We start from the raw sequence: 18,724 nt of genomic DNA on the forward strand, positions 1-18,724 counted from the left end.
ACACACAGGCTGCGTGAACGCTACTCTTTGGATTGGAGTCATTCACGTTATCATAAAAGATTGGATTAACAACAATGCTACTACCCTAATAAATTACACAACTTTTTAACAAGTTGTTCATCCAAAAAAAAAAAAATTACACAACTTTTTTTTTATAAATGTTTTTAAATTGTTGTGTTCCTACTTCCTAGCATTTTTCTTAGGGTAATTATTATTTTGGTCTCTAATGTGAATCCTATATTTTAAAATGGTCACTAACCATTATAATATGTCAGTTAGAGCTTAGTATGGGTTTCTTTTTTCTTTTTTTTTTGGTCCTAAAATGTATTAAAAAAAAAAAACAATTCTTAAACTTTTTCAAGAGCATTTTTCAATAATTTATGGGAGAAAATAGGGACAAAAAATATGTTATTTTTAATAGTTTAAAAATGATAGAAAGTTTTTGAAAAGTTTAAAGACAAAATATATAACATTTTTAATAGATTATGGACAAAAAAATAATTATTTAAAGGTACAAAAACAAAATTCATAGAACTTTAGGAAAGAAAATACTAATTTTTATCTCTCTTTTTTACTTAAAATTTTGTTATATTTATTTGGTACAAGTGTTCAACAACTACTTTCATAGTAATTATTTTGTTGTTTCCACTTTTGTTTCCAATTCAAATATATATTAATAAAATCATCACAACAAACAGCAGATTTTGGAATTCTTTATTTTCTTTTAACAAGACTACAATCACAATTCCAATCTCTTTCTTCTTCTTTTTGTTTTTAGTTTTTGGATAAGTAACTTTTCAAAAATGTTAAGAGCACAATAAATCTACAAATTTTGTCACAATTTTCTCAGTCTACAAGTTGTGGCAAAGTTGTAAAATTTTTATGATCTAAGCATTATTGATATTTTTTACCTCTAAGGTAAAGTTAGAACCATAACTTTTATGATAACTTATTTCCATAACAAGTCGTAAATAATAAAATTGTAGACATACAACTTATTTTGCCCCTCATAACTAGCCAACAAGTTTGTGTTCCTAGCATATTCTTCTTTACACCTGCCGTCCCTAACATATTTAAAGCTTTTCACCAGCAATCAACATCTTATTGTTGTCAACCTGGCAGAGCATTGAATATGAAATTGAAAGGAAGGAAGGCAGGCAGGCAGGTAAGCAAATTTAACGTGTCTTTGGATCACGCTTAGCTATAACATAAACTCTATATAATAGTATTTAAGTAAAGATTTAATGACGACAATCAGTTGCTTTTTTTTTTTTTTTTTAACAATCGGTTGTACTTAGCCCATTGACATTAATAGATAAAATGATTGCGTCTATAACTCTATTTTTATTGGCACTATAAGAATATAGCCTTGTGTTCTTAATCTTAAGCGTGCTGCTGCCGCAGTGGTTGACACCAGAGAGGGATATTTGATAGTATCAAATTGATACTACTTTGCTCAATGTCACGATCAAATACATAAATAAATTTTTTTTTTTAGAGAGTTTCAATCTATCTGTCTATTATCAAATCAAAGCACTAATTAATTTTTGGTGTAAACAAATATTGAACTACAAATTTCTTATTCAATCATTAGAGATTTTACTAATTGAACTAATTGGAACCCACACATAAATAAACTTATTTATCAAGAATTTGAATGTTAATCCTACTCAACTTCCTTAAAAAGAAAATAAATAAATAAATGGTCCTAATGAACTTCCAGTAGCTATTGTGAATGCTCTGGCTAAGGACAACTAATGCATCATATGGCATGCTAACGACAATTTAGAGCAGATTCTTCTTTCAACTCCAAAAGGAATAAACTCGAAGCTTTGGCCTTTAATTAAAGTCAATGTCTTGCTCTTAGAAGCTTTTACTTTTAGACAGATAAATTTGAGTTTGTCCATATGCCAGCTTGAGTCTTGTCCCGTTGCCTCCCGTATATACCAGACTACTAGCAGTGAAGCCACACATTTCTACGTCGGTCCCAGCCTTGTGGGGAACTCAAAAAGATGCTAGTGGGTTCAAAAGTTTCTTTCACTTATGCTTGTAGAAAAGGTAAAAATGGCCCAATAGCACCATTTGCCAAAATATTTAGTAACATACCATTATTTGCAAAATGTACCACTTTTTTAAAATTTGAATCTTTAAAACTCAAGTTTTAATGGAACTCGAGTTCACAAAAATCAAGTTCCATAATGTGATACTCGATTTCATTGGAATCGAGTTATTTGTTTCTACGTCATTGTAGTCAAAGCACAAAAGCCTAGGCGCAACCTTTTTTCCCGTTCTTAAATATTTTATTAGTATTTGCTATATTGTTCTTATCATGCTCCTTGTGATTTGTTTTTCATTTCTATTATCTATCTCAGCAACGTGCTTGAGATGTCTTTGGCCCCTGGTCATCTCCTTCCTACAAAGGCATCTTCAATTTCTACCACAAATGAAAATAAGGGAGTTACTGTTACCAGATCTCACGAGGTTCCTGAAAAATCTAGTACAAATGGGACATCTTCAATTGCTGGAAAAACTAAAAGTTTATCTCTTGATGTTTCAGCAATCACCGAAACTTAAAGCAAACACATGAACCGAGCCTAGCAACCACCACGACACAAATCGCATACCCAAACCACAACCCACCATTGTACCAAACCTAGCAACCAACGCCACCACGAGACACTGATCTGCCACATCTCCACCACCACGCACGTCGATCTCAACATCGCGATCTGCCAAACACCAACGTCCCACGTCGATAAACCCACTCTGGTGAAGAGTTTTGAGAATTAAGAGGGAGTTTGACTGAGAAGAGGAAAGAAAGAGTGAGATAAATAGTCCGTAGGAGGTCTGAGATCTTTATGTGGAATGGGTATATAATTCTTTAGGAACTCGAGTTTCACCTAATCGAGTTCCTTTTTTTTTTCTCTTTTTGGAGATTTTTGTCAACTTTGGACTCGAATTTCAACAAACAGTGATATACTACTAAATATGTTGTCAAATGATGCTATTGGGCCATGTTTCGCTTGTAGAAAATGAAATTTTGAGATATCCAATCACAACTCGTCATGTGGCATAAAGTTGTGTCAAAAGTTGTATCCCTAGCATAATTCTTAAAAAATTATACATATAAAAAAGTGAAATTTAAAATAATAATAAAAACTGTAACTTGAAAAATGCGGTTTGAAGCTGCGCGCTCAATAAAGCCATTTGAGGGTAAAATATCAAAGTAACTATTGTTAGGAATAATAATTAAATTATTAGATTCATTATTTCTTAATTTTTTTTTTTTGACTTGATAATTTATTCTAGTATCAAAAAAATTAATTTTAATTAAGCTTGAACTATATCTTTGATCACTCTCTATTATACTTTTCATTTAAAATTTACTATTTTCTAATGTCTTCGATCTTCTTTAAGATATTCATTCACAAAATTAGTGCCATAAAATAGTTACTAATCTCCGAAAATGATGATGAGCTTGAAGTTGATAAATAAATATGATAGATGACGAGTAGTTGTAACTTGTAGATTGCAAAGACCAATGAGCATGAAAGGCAGGCAGGTAAGCTGTAATATAACGACATCAGTTGCTGTTCATCAAAAAAATAACGACATCAGTTGCACTTAGCGCATTGACATTTGATTTGACATGAATAGATAAAAGATTGCGTGTAAAACTCTACATTTTTATTGGCACTAACAAGAAAGCCTAGGCGTGTTCTTTAGGCGTGTTGCTGTCGCAATTTATGCAACGGTGACGCCAGAGAGGAATATTTGATACTGCTTTAATTTTGTCAATGTTACAGACTCACGTACAATAATAAAAAATATATATACAATAATAAAATATAATAGATTAACTTAGCAAAAATGTAAATACTGATGATGTTCAAAATCATCAGTAGGTGAACATCATCAGTAGGTTTATCGCTCAAACTCACAATTTTTTGCAAAGAAGTGAAGAGTAGTGAACTTGCAAAAAATGGAAATACTTTCAGAGAGTACCAGTGTGGCACTAACCTAAAACCCTCCGAAAGTTAAGTCAGAAACTCACAATGATCTCTATGAACTTTAAATAAGGAGTTTCTGAATAGCATTTTTTGCGTACCTTGAGATTAGAGTGTCTCAATGTTTATATAGGGGTCTGTGGATGATCACCATAGCTGAATTGTAAGGATCCATGGTTATCCCTCAGCTAACGTGTAGAAGTTGGAAACTATCCCATAGTTGATTCAAAGGGAGTGAGGAGTTATCCCTTAACTGATTTGTAGGAGATACAAGTTACCCCATTATCGGTAGTCATGTGTGTAGGAGAGTCTTAGGTGACGTTGGAGTTGCAACATGAGTTTAGTGTGCTTGGTCTCACTCGTCAACTTTTAGTCATGATGTATGCCCGTGATGGTCATGTCTGGTCTTCCGCTTTTGGTGAGTAGGTGTTTTTTGGAAGACCAACTTAATTTGGGAAGAGTAGTAAATTCCGAAAGAGTAGCCATGGGGGTAGTTAAATATTCCTCATCAAATACTATATATAATTAATGAATAATATTGCACTATTTAAATATCTTATAACGATCATGTTTTTAGCCCTAGTCAAGTTCCTTTAAAAAATAAGTTTTAAATTTAAAAATTGTAAGAAAAATCATTGTTTACTACATGGAGTATTTTTTTTTACTTTAAATTCAAATAAATAAATAAAGGAAAAATCCTTTATATATAATATATGATGATGCCGAAAATATCATTAGTAAGCCACATGGTCCTCGCGCGCTCCAAATAGCACCTGCACAGCAAAAAGAAAGGACCTAGCAAAGAGCACCGGTGTGGTGCCGGCTAAATAGCCTCCGAAGGTCAAGTCAGAACTATTCTCACTACTCTAGAGTGCTAGAGAGGGTAAATTATGCGTACCTTGGTTCGTGAGGGTGCTTGGGTTTTTATAGTAGTAGGGGTTGACCCCTTTTCTTTGGAGTAGAAATCTTTTCCTTATAAGAGTCTCCTTGGGAGTATTTTGCGGGATCCTTTCCATATAGGAATCCCTCTTAGGTTTCACAAAACGTGGAGGGTAAGTCATTTACTTATACACGCAAACATGGTTAGCAAGCATTCTTTAACTAGTGCCGTCAGCTTATATTATGCCTTCAATCTTCATCCCATTAGCTTCAAGATCACCCTTCAGTTTTATTATCCCGTCAGCCTATGGGTGCCTCTCCTTACAACTTTAGCCCACCGTCATTAAACAAGGGCTGACGGCCCAGTAGATACCGTTACCAATAAACCGTCAGCTTATCTTACTTGATCAATCTCTTTTATCCTTATCAATATAGATTAATCACAACGATGAAAATTCAAGAAAATGATCCTCAATAATGTGTCATAAAGATTCTTTCTAATAGTTGTTAAAAAAAAAAAGATTCTTTCTAATATATATATATATATATATATATATATATTTTGTTTGAAAGGGAATAAAATTCATTAAGCCAATAAATAAGAGTCATACAAAGAAACATGCACAACAGGACAGAGAACACACTAATTACATCAAATCAGAATGCAAAAACGACAATACAAAGGAAGGAGCTACGCCTTTCCAAATTTTATGGCTTCCAGTTCTTTGGGCATATTGGGCGAGCTCATGAGCCACTGTATTGAAACTTCTGCTTTAGTGCTTGAAATGGTAAGCCTCAAATGAATCACAGACTTGAAGAATTCCTTGAATGAGGTGTCCAAAATTGCTCCGCAAAGCCTTGTCATTAATTGCTTGAATGACTGCCAAAGAATCTGATTCGAAGATAACCTGAGGCAGTTGAAGTTCCTGAGCAAGAAGGACACCTTGCTCTAATGCAAAGACCTTAGTAAGCTCTGCAGAATAGTAAGATTGGAGCAGCAAGCATAGAGTAGCCACAACTTGACCTTTGCTGTCTCTAATGACAACACCCACACTGGAAAAACTGTCTTATTCTAAAGACGTACCATCAACATTTACTTTGTGGATTCCAGGGGGGGCGGAACCCAATTAGAAGGGGCGGGTCTTGTTGGGTCGACACCCCAACTGGCAGAGCAAGCATAGTCATCCATAGCATCTTTTGCCACGTGCCATACCTAAACTGGTGAAAGACCACCATCCTTGTGCACTATTCTGTTTCTGTTAGACCATAAAGCCCAAGTCGTGGCAAAGAAGAGCTCCAAATCTTGAAGTGTTGAGTGAGAGAGGATAAATAATGCAGAGTCCAGGAAGGATTTTCGAAAGCCTTGAATGCGAAGAGGATTTTCAAGCCAAAGGTTCCAAACCATGGAAGAAAAATCACAACTAAGAAAAGCATGATCTATATTTTCAGCTTAATTACCACAAAACAAGGTAAACCTTATTTTGAGATATCTCTCTGCTGAAAATGGCATCCATAGTAGGGAGACCATTGACACATGCTCTCCAAGCAAAAACCTTGACTTTTGTTGGCAGGTTGAGATGCCAAAGCTTTTTCGACAATGGTTTGCAAGGGTCCCCATTAGAACTCTCTCCTTGATCATTTTACCCAATCAGATTGTGGGCTATATGATAGGCGCTTTTGACCGAGAATTCTCCACGTCTATTTCCAATCCAGATTATTTGGTCTTCTGGAAGGGTGTGACTTAGTGGAATCTTCAAGATTGTGTCAGCTTCAAAAGAAAGGAAGGATGCTCTTATCAAGTCCACATTCCACCATTTTGTCATTGGGTCAATGAGAGATGAGACCATTGGGAATTGAGGAATATCATTTGGAGGCGAAATGACCTTGTAGGTGGAAGGGGTTGGCAGCCATTTGTCATCCCAAATGTGGATTAGTTTCCCATTGCCCACTCTCCAACGAGTTTCCGCTCTAATAATATCAAGGCTGCTATGGATGCTTCTCCAGGAGTATGATGGGGAATTACCAAGCTTAGCATTTAGGATATACCCGGTATGGAAGTATCTTGATTTGAGAACCCTTGCCACTAGAGAGGTTGGGTTTTGAAGAATTCGCCATGACTACTTAGCGAGCATTGCTTTGTTAAAAGCTTGTAGATTCCTGAACCCCATTCCTCTGTTTGCTTTCTGCTTACACATTGTTTTCCAGCTAACCCAACACATTTTAGATTCTTGCTGCTTTTGGCCCCACCAGAAATTTCTCATTATGCTCTCTAATTCTTCGCATAGGCTTTAGGGAAGAAGAAAGCACCCCATAGTGTAACTAGCTTTTACCCAATCCTCTCCTTAAGGATAGAAAAAACCTGCTTCTTCGATCTTCCAATGAAGGATGGGAGGCCCAAGTATCTCGTGTGTCTAGAATCTTGCATTGGGCCTAGGGTAGCAAAAATCTCATCCTTGACTTCTTGAGAAGTGTTGGGACTGAAGAATATTGAGGACTTCTCGGTGTTAATTTTTTGACCCAAGGCTTCCTCATATTTTTGATGGATTTGCTTCAGTACCCGACATTCCTTAGCACTAGCTTTGTAGAAAAGGATGCTATCATCCACAAAGAAAAGGTGGGTGACTCTTGGGCAGCCCCTACATATAGAAATGCCTGTCCAATGCTAGTTTCAGGTTGCCTCATGAATAAGAGCGGAAAGCCCTTTAGTACAAATGAGGAAGAGAGTTGGGGAGAGAGGATCCCCTTGTCGAAGTCCTCGAGTAGGGGTAATATTCCCACAAGTAGCAACATTTATTAAAACAAAATATGATACCGAGGTGATGCACCTCATAACAAGATTTACCTACTTGGAGCTGAAACCTAGCTTCTCCATAACTGCCTAAATAAAGCACCACTCAACTCTGTCAAACGTCTTACTCATATCAAGTTTGGCTGTCATATAGCCCTCCTTTCCTGCATTTTTGTGATTTAGGAAGTGCATTAACTCAAAAGCCACAAGAACATTGTCAATAATTAGCCTGTCAAAAGTGAAAGCACTTTGGTTTTCTAAAATAACATGAGGAAGAAGAGCCTAAAATCTATTTGCAATAGTTTTCGATATGAGCTTATAAACTACATTGCACAAGCTTATGGGCCAAAAATCAACCATCTTTTTGGGATTATTAATCTTTGGGATGAGACCAATGTTGGTTCTGTTGAGACTAGCCATAGACATATTACCATTAAGGACATTTAAAACCATATTAGTAATGCTACATCCCACAGTGTTCCAGTACTTTTGATAAAAAATGGCAGACATACCATCAAGGCTGGGTGCTTTTGCGGGGTGAATCTCCTTGAGGGCAGTGGTAACCTCCTCCCTGGTGAAATTCTTGTTTAGGCTTTCATACACCTCTTCGGTCACCCTTGTAGGAATCGCAGCAGTTACCTCATGTACCAGGGTTGGGGAGGCCGGCTTATATATATTCTCAAAGTAATCAACTGCAACTTGAACTATACTATCTTTTTCATTACACCATCTGCCTTGACCATCCCAAATCCCCGTTATAGTGTTTTGCTTACGCCACTCAGAGGCTTGGACGTGAAAAAAATTTGTGTTCTCATCCTCCTTAAGCTAGTGTGCCTTATCCCTTTGACCCCAGTAAATCTCCTCATCATCTAGAAGGTCATTGATTTCTCTTCTTAAACAGTTGATCTCAGTACTTAAGGCTTCATCCTTATCTTGAAGAGTCAGAGAATTCAGCTCATTTCTCTTTGCTTGAATCTTCTTTGGAATCTGCCCAAACACATTAGAGCTCCACTTTGATAACTCCACAGCATATCTACTGAGATTTGCCATCACCCCCTCTGGAGTGCTAAGATCAAGATCCAGACTCCAAGAATTTTCAATTATAGATTTATATTCTACATTTTTTGTCCACATTGCCTCAAAGTGGAAACACTTTGCTCGGGTTTGTCGTTGAATTATAGAAGCAGAAACAAGCAAGGCACTATGATCAGAAGTTGAATTGGGTAAGTGATGCACCTTCATTTCCCCAAACTTTTCAAACCACTCTAAGTTGGCAAAGGCCTATCTAATCTTAAATATATTCTATTATCCCCCCCTTGCATGTTACACCAAGTAAAGTCAGAACCACAATAGCCCAATTCCTAGAAAGCACAATAATCAACCACCTTTCTAAAACCATCCATTTGTTGTTGAGATTGAATAGCTCCCCCTGATTTTTCCGTGTTAGATAATATATCATTAAAGTCTCCTAGGCATAACCATGGGAGTTGCAATTGATTATTTAGAAAAGCAAGGAGGTGCTAGGACTCATACCTTCGGTGTGTCTCCAGATGGCCATAGAAGCCCGTTAATCTCCACTTGAAACTTTTCTCCATATTGTTGATTACTGCATCTACATGATTCTATGAATAGCTCTTTATAAAATTCTTTCTAATAGAGGAAAAACAACAATACAAGTACATATTCTAAGAAAATATATATATATATATATATATATTTATATTTATTCACCAACTTATGCATTACAAGATTAGTGGATGACACCGTATTGACGTCTTACAAATATTTCCTTTGGTAGTTGTACATTGTCTGCCTCAATAGTACAATCAATTGATTTATTTTGGTTAATTATTTATGAGGGGTATGGTTACCATGATGGTTTGATCCCAAATCCATCTATAGTTGATTGACATGGCACATGCACGTATGAAATGAAATCTAATATTTGCACTATGACACACTTTTTTTTTTTCTTTTTACAATATAGAATTTCTACTCTAACCTAATCTAAGTGTATGTGTGTGAAGCTCCTTTCTGAACACTTGAATCTCAGCCCTTACCTCCCACATCTTACAAGCATTTATACTTGTAGAGTGACTATCGCACCAAGAGTGTATGGTGGTGCACTATGACACTCTTAATTATTGTTATGCATGGAATGTAATCAAAAGATTTCAAAAATGATTAACGGGGAACCTTGTGAGAGGGGTTGTAAAGATGTCAAAATCTTAATAAAGTTCTATTTTAGAAATATACGGTCTATTAATATTATACTTTCTTATTTCAGGACTAACTTAAGGCCTAGGCCTAAGGCCCCCTCTACCCCTAGGTGAGTTTTGTATTCTTTTCCCCACCTTCAAGAAAACCCTCACCACGTAAGTCAATAGAAATCCAACTCAATTAAAACCCTATACAATTTTGCTAAAAATATTGTTATGTGTGTGCCGAATAATCATTGATAATTAATTTTTCTAATAGCTTAGGGCTTCAATTTTTGCAAATCAATTTTGCACATGATAGATTTTATTATTAAGTGGAGTTGCAATAATGTATTTAATAAATTAGATTCTATCGTTCTACTCTTAAAAGTTACTTTATTCTTCTCATATTATCATATTATAATTTTAAGTGGATTAGCTATTATCAATTGTAAAAGAGATGCTAGTAAAACCTAAATGCAAAACTTAATTAGCAATATTAAGTCTCAACAAACAAGACAAAACATTTTCATACAAAAAAAATATAGGCAAAAATGTAAATTACATTCTTTAAGTTTGACCAAAATTTATTTCAGATCTCTAACGTTACTTTTGTTCAATTTAGTCATCTATGTTTCAAAGTCATTCAATTATATAAGGCTTCTCAATCAAATTTTGTTAAATGTTACGGTTGAGTGTCCAAATTTTTATTTTTTATTTAAATTTTCTAAATTAAAAAAAAATCCAATTAATTATTAAAAAATATTTTTAAAATTTTTATTTAAAAAAAAAAAACAGAAGTTGACGACAAGATCTAATTAACTGAATAAACTTGAAACTTAAATAACTCAATTAAACGAAAGTAAAGTTAAATGATTGAAATGAATTTTGGTCAAACTACTTTGCATTTTTGTCAAAAAAAAATTTCAAGAACTATATTTATTTTCTAGGTTGGCCTACAAATTTTTTGCCTAACTTATTTGAAACTTGTAAAGGCCTTTATTAGGAACGTTTGCAATTAAACTCAACTACCACATGCCTCCACATGGGGACGGGATCATGGGACCACGCCAAATTTATGGGATAGTTTTTTTTTTTTTTTTTTTTTTTTTTTTTTTTGGCTAAAAAATTTATGGGATAGTTGAATGGAATACAATTTTTATGGGATAGTTGAATGGAATACAATGCAGTTCCCCCCCCCCCCCCCCAACAAAAATAAATAAATAAATAAATACAATGCAGTGAACGTGGCTATTAGATGTGTGATAAACCATTGCCATAAAAGCATTCAAGAAAAATATATTAAGACACATAATTTATTGTTCCTTTTGGAGGAGCCCAATAATAAATGTCATGTCATACCAACAAATTATATTGAGTTTTACAAACTTGACTTCTACCGTCAGAATGACATTCTTGAAGGAAGATGCCTCCCCTCACTTGGTGAAATAACCGATTGTAACTAGTATGAACTACAAAGCCGTGCCCATTTGAAACTTTTATAATTGGTACCAATGCCTATTGAATGGAGGTCATTGTCATGATGCATTCTTTGGTGGCGACCAGTTCTTGTGATGTTGATGTAACATTCTTGTAATGTTAAATTCATAAATCCTATTAAGGGAATATAACTTTATTGTGTTTGGATGGTTCCTAACATTTCTTAAGAGTATTACAATTTTTAATTTTGAATTTCCAAAAATATTTGACATAACTAAACAAAATTTTACTTTTTAATTAGAAAGCACATATATAATTAAACAAATTTTTATTTCACTTTATTCTACTTTCTCACTAACCAAACAACTCAAATCCATAGAAAATAAAAACAATTTTCTTCCACTTTACCACACTTTTACACCAACCAAATAAATTAGATCCACACAAAAAAAAAAAAAAAAAATTGTCATGTTTATAATGATAATTTCTTGGCCACCAAACAAAGAACAAACCAAAATTCTAGAATGTTCTCCACCATCCCTTCGTGTTCTTGTACACACACACATAGAGAGAGAGAGAGAGAGAGAGAGAGAGAGAGAGAGAGAGAGAGAGAGAGAGAGAGATGAGATGGATTTGAGCGTCAAACCATCGACAAACTATAGACAGAGGAGATGAAATCGAAACTTTAGGGCTCAGTACATTTAATCAAAAATCAAAATTGAAATTTGGAATCAACGAAATCAAATTTAAAACAATGGGCAATGACAACAACAAATGGTGTATACTGTGGGAGAGGAGAGAGGGATAATGACAACAATGGTGGTGGTCTGTCAGCAGCACTAAAGTCTTAGGATTTAGATAGAGAGAGAGAGAGGCTAGGGTTGTGGGTGTAACGGGGGGAGTATGCCTCGACCGAGTGGACCGGGGCGGGAAAAAAAACAAGGAGTCACCACCTAACTTTATGGTCTAGGAACCATGAATACAGCACCCTTACGTGGAAGGACTAGTCTTACTACTAGAGCAGGAATGGCAATGGGTCGGGTTTAGGCCGAGTTTTTCTATACCCGGACTCGACCCGCGAGCCAAGACCCATGGCCCGGACCTGGCCCGTTAACTAAGCAGGTTTTTTTCTCGGGCCCCGGACCTGCCCCAGCCGGGCTCTGTTAAAGGATTGGGCTCAATTCATGGTCCAACCAAAAAAAAAAAAAAAAAATTCAGATCCAAACACAAACACAAACACAAATCCAAACACAATCACAATCACAATCACAAACACAAACACAAACAAAGAAATTACAAACATAGATTTCAGATCTACATTTTCCCTTTCAAAATCACAATCCAAACACAAATTTTAGATCTATGATTTTCATTTTTCCCTTTCAAAAATCATAAACACAAACACAAACACAAATTCACATGATTGAGGCGAACTGAACCAAAAAAAAAAAATGGAGACAGTGCGAGATCGGCGATGGCGAGGACAAAATGAAGTTGAGACTTGAGAGAAACGGGAACGGCGAGGACGAAACTGCCTCCTTCCCTTCTTAAATCTGTCGGAACGGCGAGGATGGTTAGCTCTTCTGGTATCGATACTTCCATCTGTCGGAAACGGGAGTCCCGCTAGCTTTTGTCTGATGAGTTCATGATGTTCATCACGCTATACATACGGCTTATGGCCGTGTGTGTGAGATCGCTGAGAGATGAGAGGCAGTAACTGAGAGATCTGAAGAGATGAGAGGCGTGAAAGGCTGAAATGAGGAGCGAAATTGAGAGTTTAGGGTTTTAACTACATATATATAAATATATATATATATATATATATATGAGGGTAATTTAGTAATTTTATATATAATATAACCGGGTCTTAACCGGGTCGGGTTTCGGGTTTTTTGATAAAACCAGAACCCGACCCTATTATTTATCGGGCCGGGTAAAATCCGGCCCATTAGGGTTGGACCGGGCCAGATATCCGCAAGTCGGATCTAAATTGTCATCCCTATACTAGAGTATGGGTTTGGAGTTTAGGTACGATTTTGGAAAGGTGTTAGACACCTAAAACCACCCAACCCATGGGTCGGCTTCTACTCATTATGTCCTATATCTTAATCCTATTAAAGGCACATTCAACATTGCATCTTAACACACACACACACACACACACACACACACACACACTAGCATACATCTAAGCATACAACATGACATTTCATGGCAAACAACTTATTCAAACAAGGCAACAAGTGTAAAAAGCACAAACATGGCAAGATTCAAATAAACATGTGATTACATTAAGAACAAATCATCAAATAAACATGGTCATATCAATGCATGTTCATGTGAATGCATGTCTTTCTTCACTGCATCACAACACTTATGGCATCGATGCATGATCATGTTATATGCATGTTCATGGTATTAAAATAAGAAAAGGAAGGAAACTCTAATCTAGCATGTTAAAGACAAAAAAACAACTAAACAGAGGAATAGAGACTTAGAAAGCATAAAATAGAACAAAACATAAGCATATGATATGAAAGAAACAAAGAAATAAAAGCAAAAAACCTGAATTAGGGTTTCTGGATATGAGTATGCGTGCGCATAGATAGGCCTGCATATGCAGGCCAATTGTATGTGTACACATACTTAGAGCCTGCATATGCATGCAGAAGCTTGCGCATACAAACACACCCAGAAGAACCCTAACCCATAAAGCAAGAATAGAAAATGAAAGAACAACAAATCTAGCAACCTAGCATGCTTTAAAACAGAAAGACTAAGTAAAACTAACCTAAACAAACATATCTAAACATAAACCAAGCAAGAAAACAAGATTAAAGCAGAAATGCAAAAAAAGAGTTTTGAACTTAATACTTCAAACAAGAAGCTTTTCGAGCTTGATTTTGGTTGTTCTCCTCAGTTAATCTATTCATAACCAAACAAAAATTATTGGTAAACTTCAAAACTCGAGGATTAAGACCGGAAAAGGTCTCAATCAAAATAAAATTGACTTGAAGATGTTTTGTGAAAAAATCCCTTTTTGATTCACTATTTCTAGTGAATCTTAGGTTTTCCCTTAGGATTTTCTGTGTTTTGAAAATGTGTCATGTATGGCTTTATGTAGTGAGAAAAAAAGGGTTTAGGCTCCCAGACGATATGGGATTTATTTTAAACCTCAACATTAATGCAGAAAATTTGACTTTCATAGGTTTTTGAAATCCTAGCTGTGTGCGCAGGCCCGTGCTTGCGCATGCATACATCAAACCTACGTATGCAGGTTTTGGCTTACATACGCAGGTTAAGGGTTTTCTTGGCCTTTTACTTTCCAAAAAAGATTTATTTGCTTATGAAAATTTATATTTTCCATTTTAACACTTCTCAAGTCAATTTGTAATCTGATTGGGCACTCTAAACCAACCGGGCCTTAGAATTTTGGCATCATTGGGGAATAAGGGCCCGAGTTGTAAGGGGTACAAAATGCGGTGTCTACAAGGGTTAGAGTTTGTAATTTTCTTTTAGAGAGAGAGAGAGAGAGAGAGAGAGAGAGAGAGAGAGAGAGAGAGAGAGAGAGAGAGAGAGAGAGAGAGAGAGAGGCTGGGATAGGCTTTGAAAATATATTAGGGCTTTGTAAATTAAATTTATTACCATGGACAATTTTGTTAATTGGATAAGTTATTACATTCCCCACCAACAAGCAATTTTTTTTTAGAGAGTTTCAACCTATGGCATCCGTTTCTGATGATAGATCTTTATCATCAAACCAAGACACCAATCGATTTTTAGTGTAGGTGAGAATTGAACCCCAAATCTCTTATTCAATTATTAGAGACTTTACTAGTAAGTAATATAAGATTACCCCCATTTAGTAAAGTAACGAGATTAGGGAAATGTAAACAAGATGCTAAGCTACAAAAAGAGTTTTGGGTGGGCTTATAACCTGCATCTATAAGACTTTCATCTACTAGTCTCTTTGTCTCTAATTACTTTGAAATAACTATTTAAAAAAAAATTTAAAAGATCCTCATGTGTGTGAGTGGATATATATATATATATATATATATATATATATATAAAATAAAAAGTACTTAAGTTATCTTGGGAATTTTGGCCTGAGCTTGGGTGCTCCAAAAAAGTTGCTATTTGTAAGGATTATATGTCGTTACAAAGAGTTTTTTTTTTTTTATTTTTTTTTTATTTTTTTAAGGTCATTACAAAGAGTTAGATACACAAAATATTTTACATCTTTTTAAAAAATTGTTATTGTGATAATTTTTTTACTGATAACTTCTTAAAAAATTGTTATTGTGATAATTTTTTTACTAATTCTCATTTAGGTTCACCACAAATATCACTTTTTCACTTATTAATAACAACTTATCACATCAACAATATATACAAAATTTGGCCAAATACCATCTTTGGCCAAAATATTTTGCAATCTACCACTATTTTCAAAATAATGAACAATCTACTACCTTTTTAAAACTCCAGTTCATGAAACTCGAGTTTGACATGTAACTCAAATTCCACAACTCGACTTCCATAAAAAAAAATGCCACATTGGCACCCGCTAAATTGGAATTTTTTAATTAAAAACTCGAGTTCCTTGTAAATAAAACGAGAAAATCAAGGATTCCAGATTAAGAAGCTATTTTTGAGAAGCATCCCATTGCAAATCCAACAACCAAGACGCCGATATGCCAAATCCCCACCACACCATACATGCCGATCTCAACACCACAATTTGCCAAATGCCCTAGTAACACAAACAACATTAGGTTCCAAAACAAAATTACCAAATCAATAAAGAAAAGAGTATTGGAAAAATACATGTTTGTATCGCATACAAAACATACGCAGCAAAAAATTAACGGATTTATTTCATTCGCAATTGATAACATGTATTATGTAAATTTCAAAATATAAGAACAAGAGAGTGTACCTTGGTGTGGTGAAATTCAAAACCAAAGATTAGAAGTACTTGGGAACACTCTTAATATTCACTCCAATTTCACTTATGCTCAAGAAGTATGGTCTCTCAATCAGTTTATATGTATATGCTCAAGGGAGAATAAGAAAGTGGCTTACACTCACATACACATCATTTCATTCTTTTACAAAATTCTGTATGTTTCTCTTCTTATAACTGATTATCTAATTGGGCTAGCCTTTTGGGCTTTAATATGTGGCTTGGAGTGGGACCAAAAGAGAACAAATAAGACACTAGTTCCAATGGATTTTGGGCATTTTTGTCAACTCTTGACAAGCCCAAAATTATCATTAATTATATTTTATACCACTATATTGTTATAATTGAACTCTAGGCCTTATCAATAAATTATATCACAAGACTTTATTATACATACAACCCCTTCATAAAATATTCATAGTAATACAAAGTCATGAATGTTGATTGTCACTTTGAAGATTACTACATCTTAATCCTTGAGTACCCAGTTTAATTCTTTAAGTTATTCATCATATATTTATGAAATCCAATTTCATAAATATATACTTTAGTAATTCCTTACTAAAATGGTTAGGCCTAACACTCTGAATAACTAAACCCATTAAACTTATCTCAAGAAAATATTTTATATCTCCATTAAGAGATTATGAATTCCATATTGAGAATATATGTTCCTTCAACATTAAATGTGGTTGCCCAATATACTGAGGTTTTGATCGTGACTTTGGATCTCACTCCTAATATATCAAAGTAACCTAAACTTCATGATCAAGTTCATTATTCTCTCAGGATTAAGAGTTGATGTAAATAGAAGTCGTGAGATTTATTATTCATTTAACAGTCATTAGTAGAATAATAAATCTCACAGCGGTCTAGTTCAATATGTCTTAACACTTAAAACATATTAACTAGAAGTCTCCACTTTCATGATCAAGACAAATCATGTTAGTTGATATGTTATAGTCTTCGCAGATGAAATGCCCAATTTCATCACTGACTACAAACTAAAATTCTGAGTTTATAAAAAATTTGTGATTTATATCTTCTGTGACTAAATCACATGAATCACATACTATATATCTCATGGACTATATGATAATGTCCAAATATTCATGTTACAATTATTTTAGATAATAATAAAACAACTTTATTGATCACAACATAATGTTATACATAGTATTATACAGTAGAATTTAAAAGGCACATATCCTAACAAAGGGTTCTGACAAGGATTACCCAAACTAAGAATCAAGTCATATCAGACCAAAGACAATGAGTTGAACCATAGAAGAGCATATCGGTACCTAAGGAAGGAAATTCGGCAGAGGCGTGATGATTGGAGCTACAACTGGTGGCTAAAAGGTGTGTCAATGGGTCGCTGTAGGAAGACGACTAGAACCACGACGGAATCATGGTTTGGTGACAATAGAATAATGTCACTAGACCCATAAAGTAGTTGCTAGAGCTAGTTAATGATTCCAACCAGCGTTTGTTGTGGTCGTCGGAGTTAGGGCGAAGGATTGGCGATGAAGATTTTGATCTCTAGTGGTAGAAGATTGTTGGTTATGGCTAGGGGTAGCAATTTTTATCCATATCCATGAACCCACCCATTACTCACCTAATTGGATAAGTCTTAACCCAACCCATTTGAATATTTGGGTTAAATGAGTAAAGACCCTTTAGATTATTTAATTATATGGGTCTTAATAGATAAACCCACTAATACCCATTAAAACCCATTCAAAATTTAAATAAACAATATAAAATCTAAATTTCTAGAAAATGACCAAAATACCCCCAAAACCTAAAAAATGACCAAAATACCTCCAAAACCTAAATAAACAATATAAAATCTAAATTTCTAGAAAATGACCAAAATACCCCCAAAACCTAAAAAATGACCAAAATACCTCCAAAACCTAAAAATGACCAAAATACCACCAAAACCTAAAAAATGACCAAAATACCCCCAAAACCTAGAAATTACAAAAATATCCCAAAAATCCAAAAAATGACCAAAATATCTCCAAAATCCAAAAAATGACCAAAATACCCCCTGAAACCTAACAAAATGTCCAAAATACCCTCAAAACCTAAAAATTACCAAAATACCCCGAACCCAAAAAATGACCAAAATACCCCCAAAACCTAAAAATGACCAAAATACCCCCGAAATCCAAAAAATGACCAAACTATCCCCAAAACCCAAAAAATGACCAAAATACCTCCAAAACCTAAAAAATTACCGAAATACCCCAAAACCTAAAAGTTACCAAAATACTTCTAAAACCTAGAAATTTACCGAAATAACCAAAAAATCTAAAAATTATTGAAATACCCCTAAAACCTAAAAGATGACAGAAATGCCCTTGTAACCTAAAAAATGACTGAAATACCCTTAGAATCTAAAATGATCAAAATAACCCCGAAACCTAAAAAATTA

The sequence above is a fragment of the Quercus robur genome, chromosome 7 (assembly GCF_932294415.1).
Source record: "Quercus robur chromosome 7, dhQueRobu3.1, whole genome shotgun sequence".
NCBI classification, from domain to species: Eukaryota; Viridiplantae; Streptophyta; class Magnoliopsida; order Fagales; family Fagaceae; genus Quercus; species Quercus robur.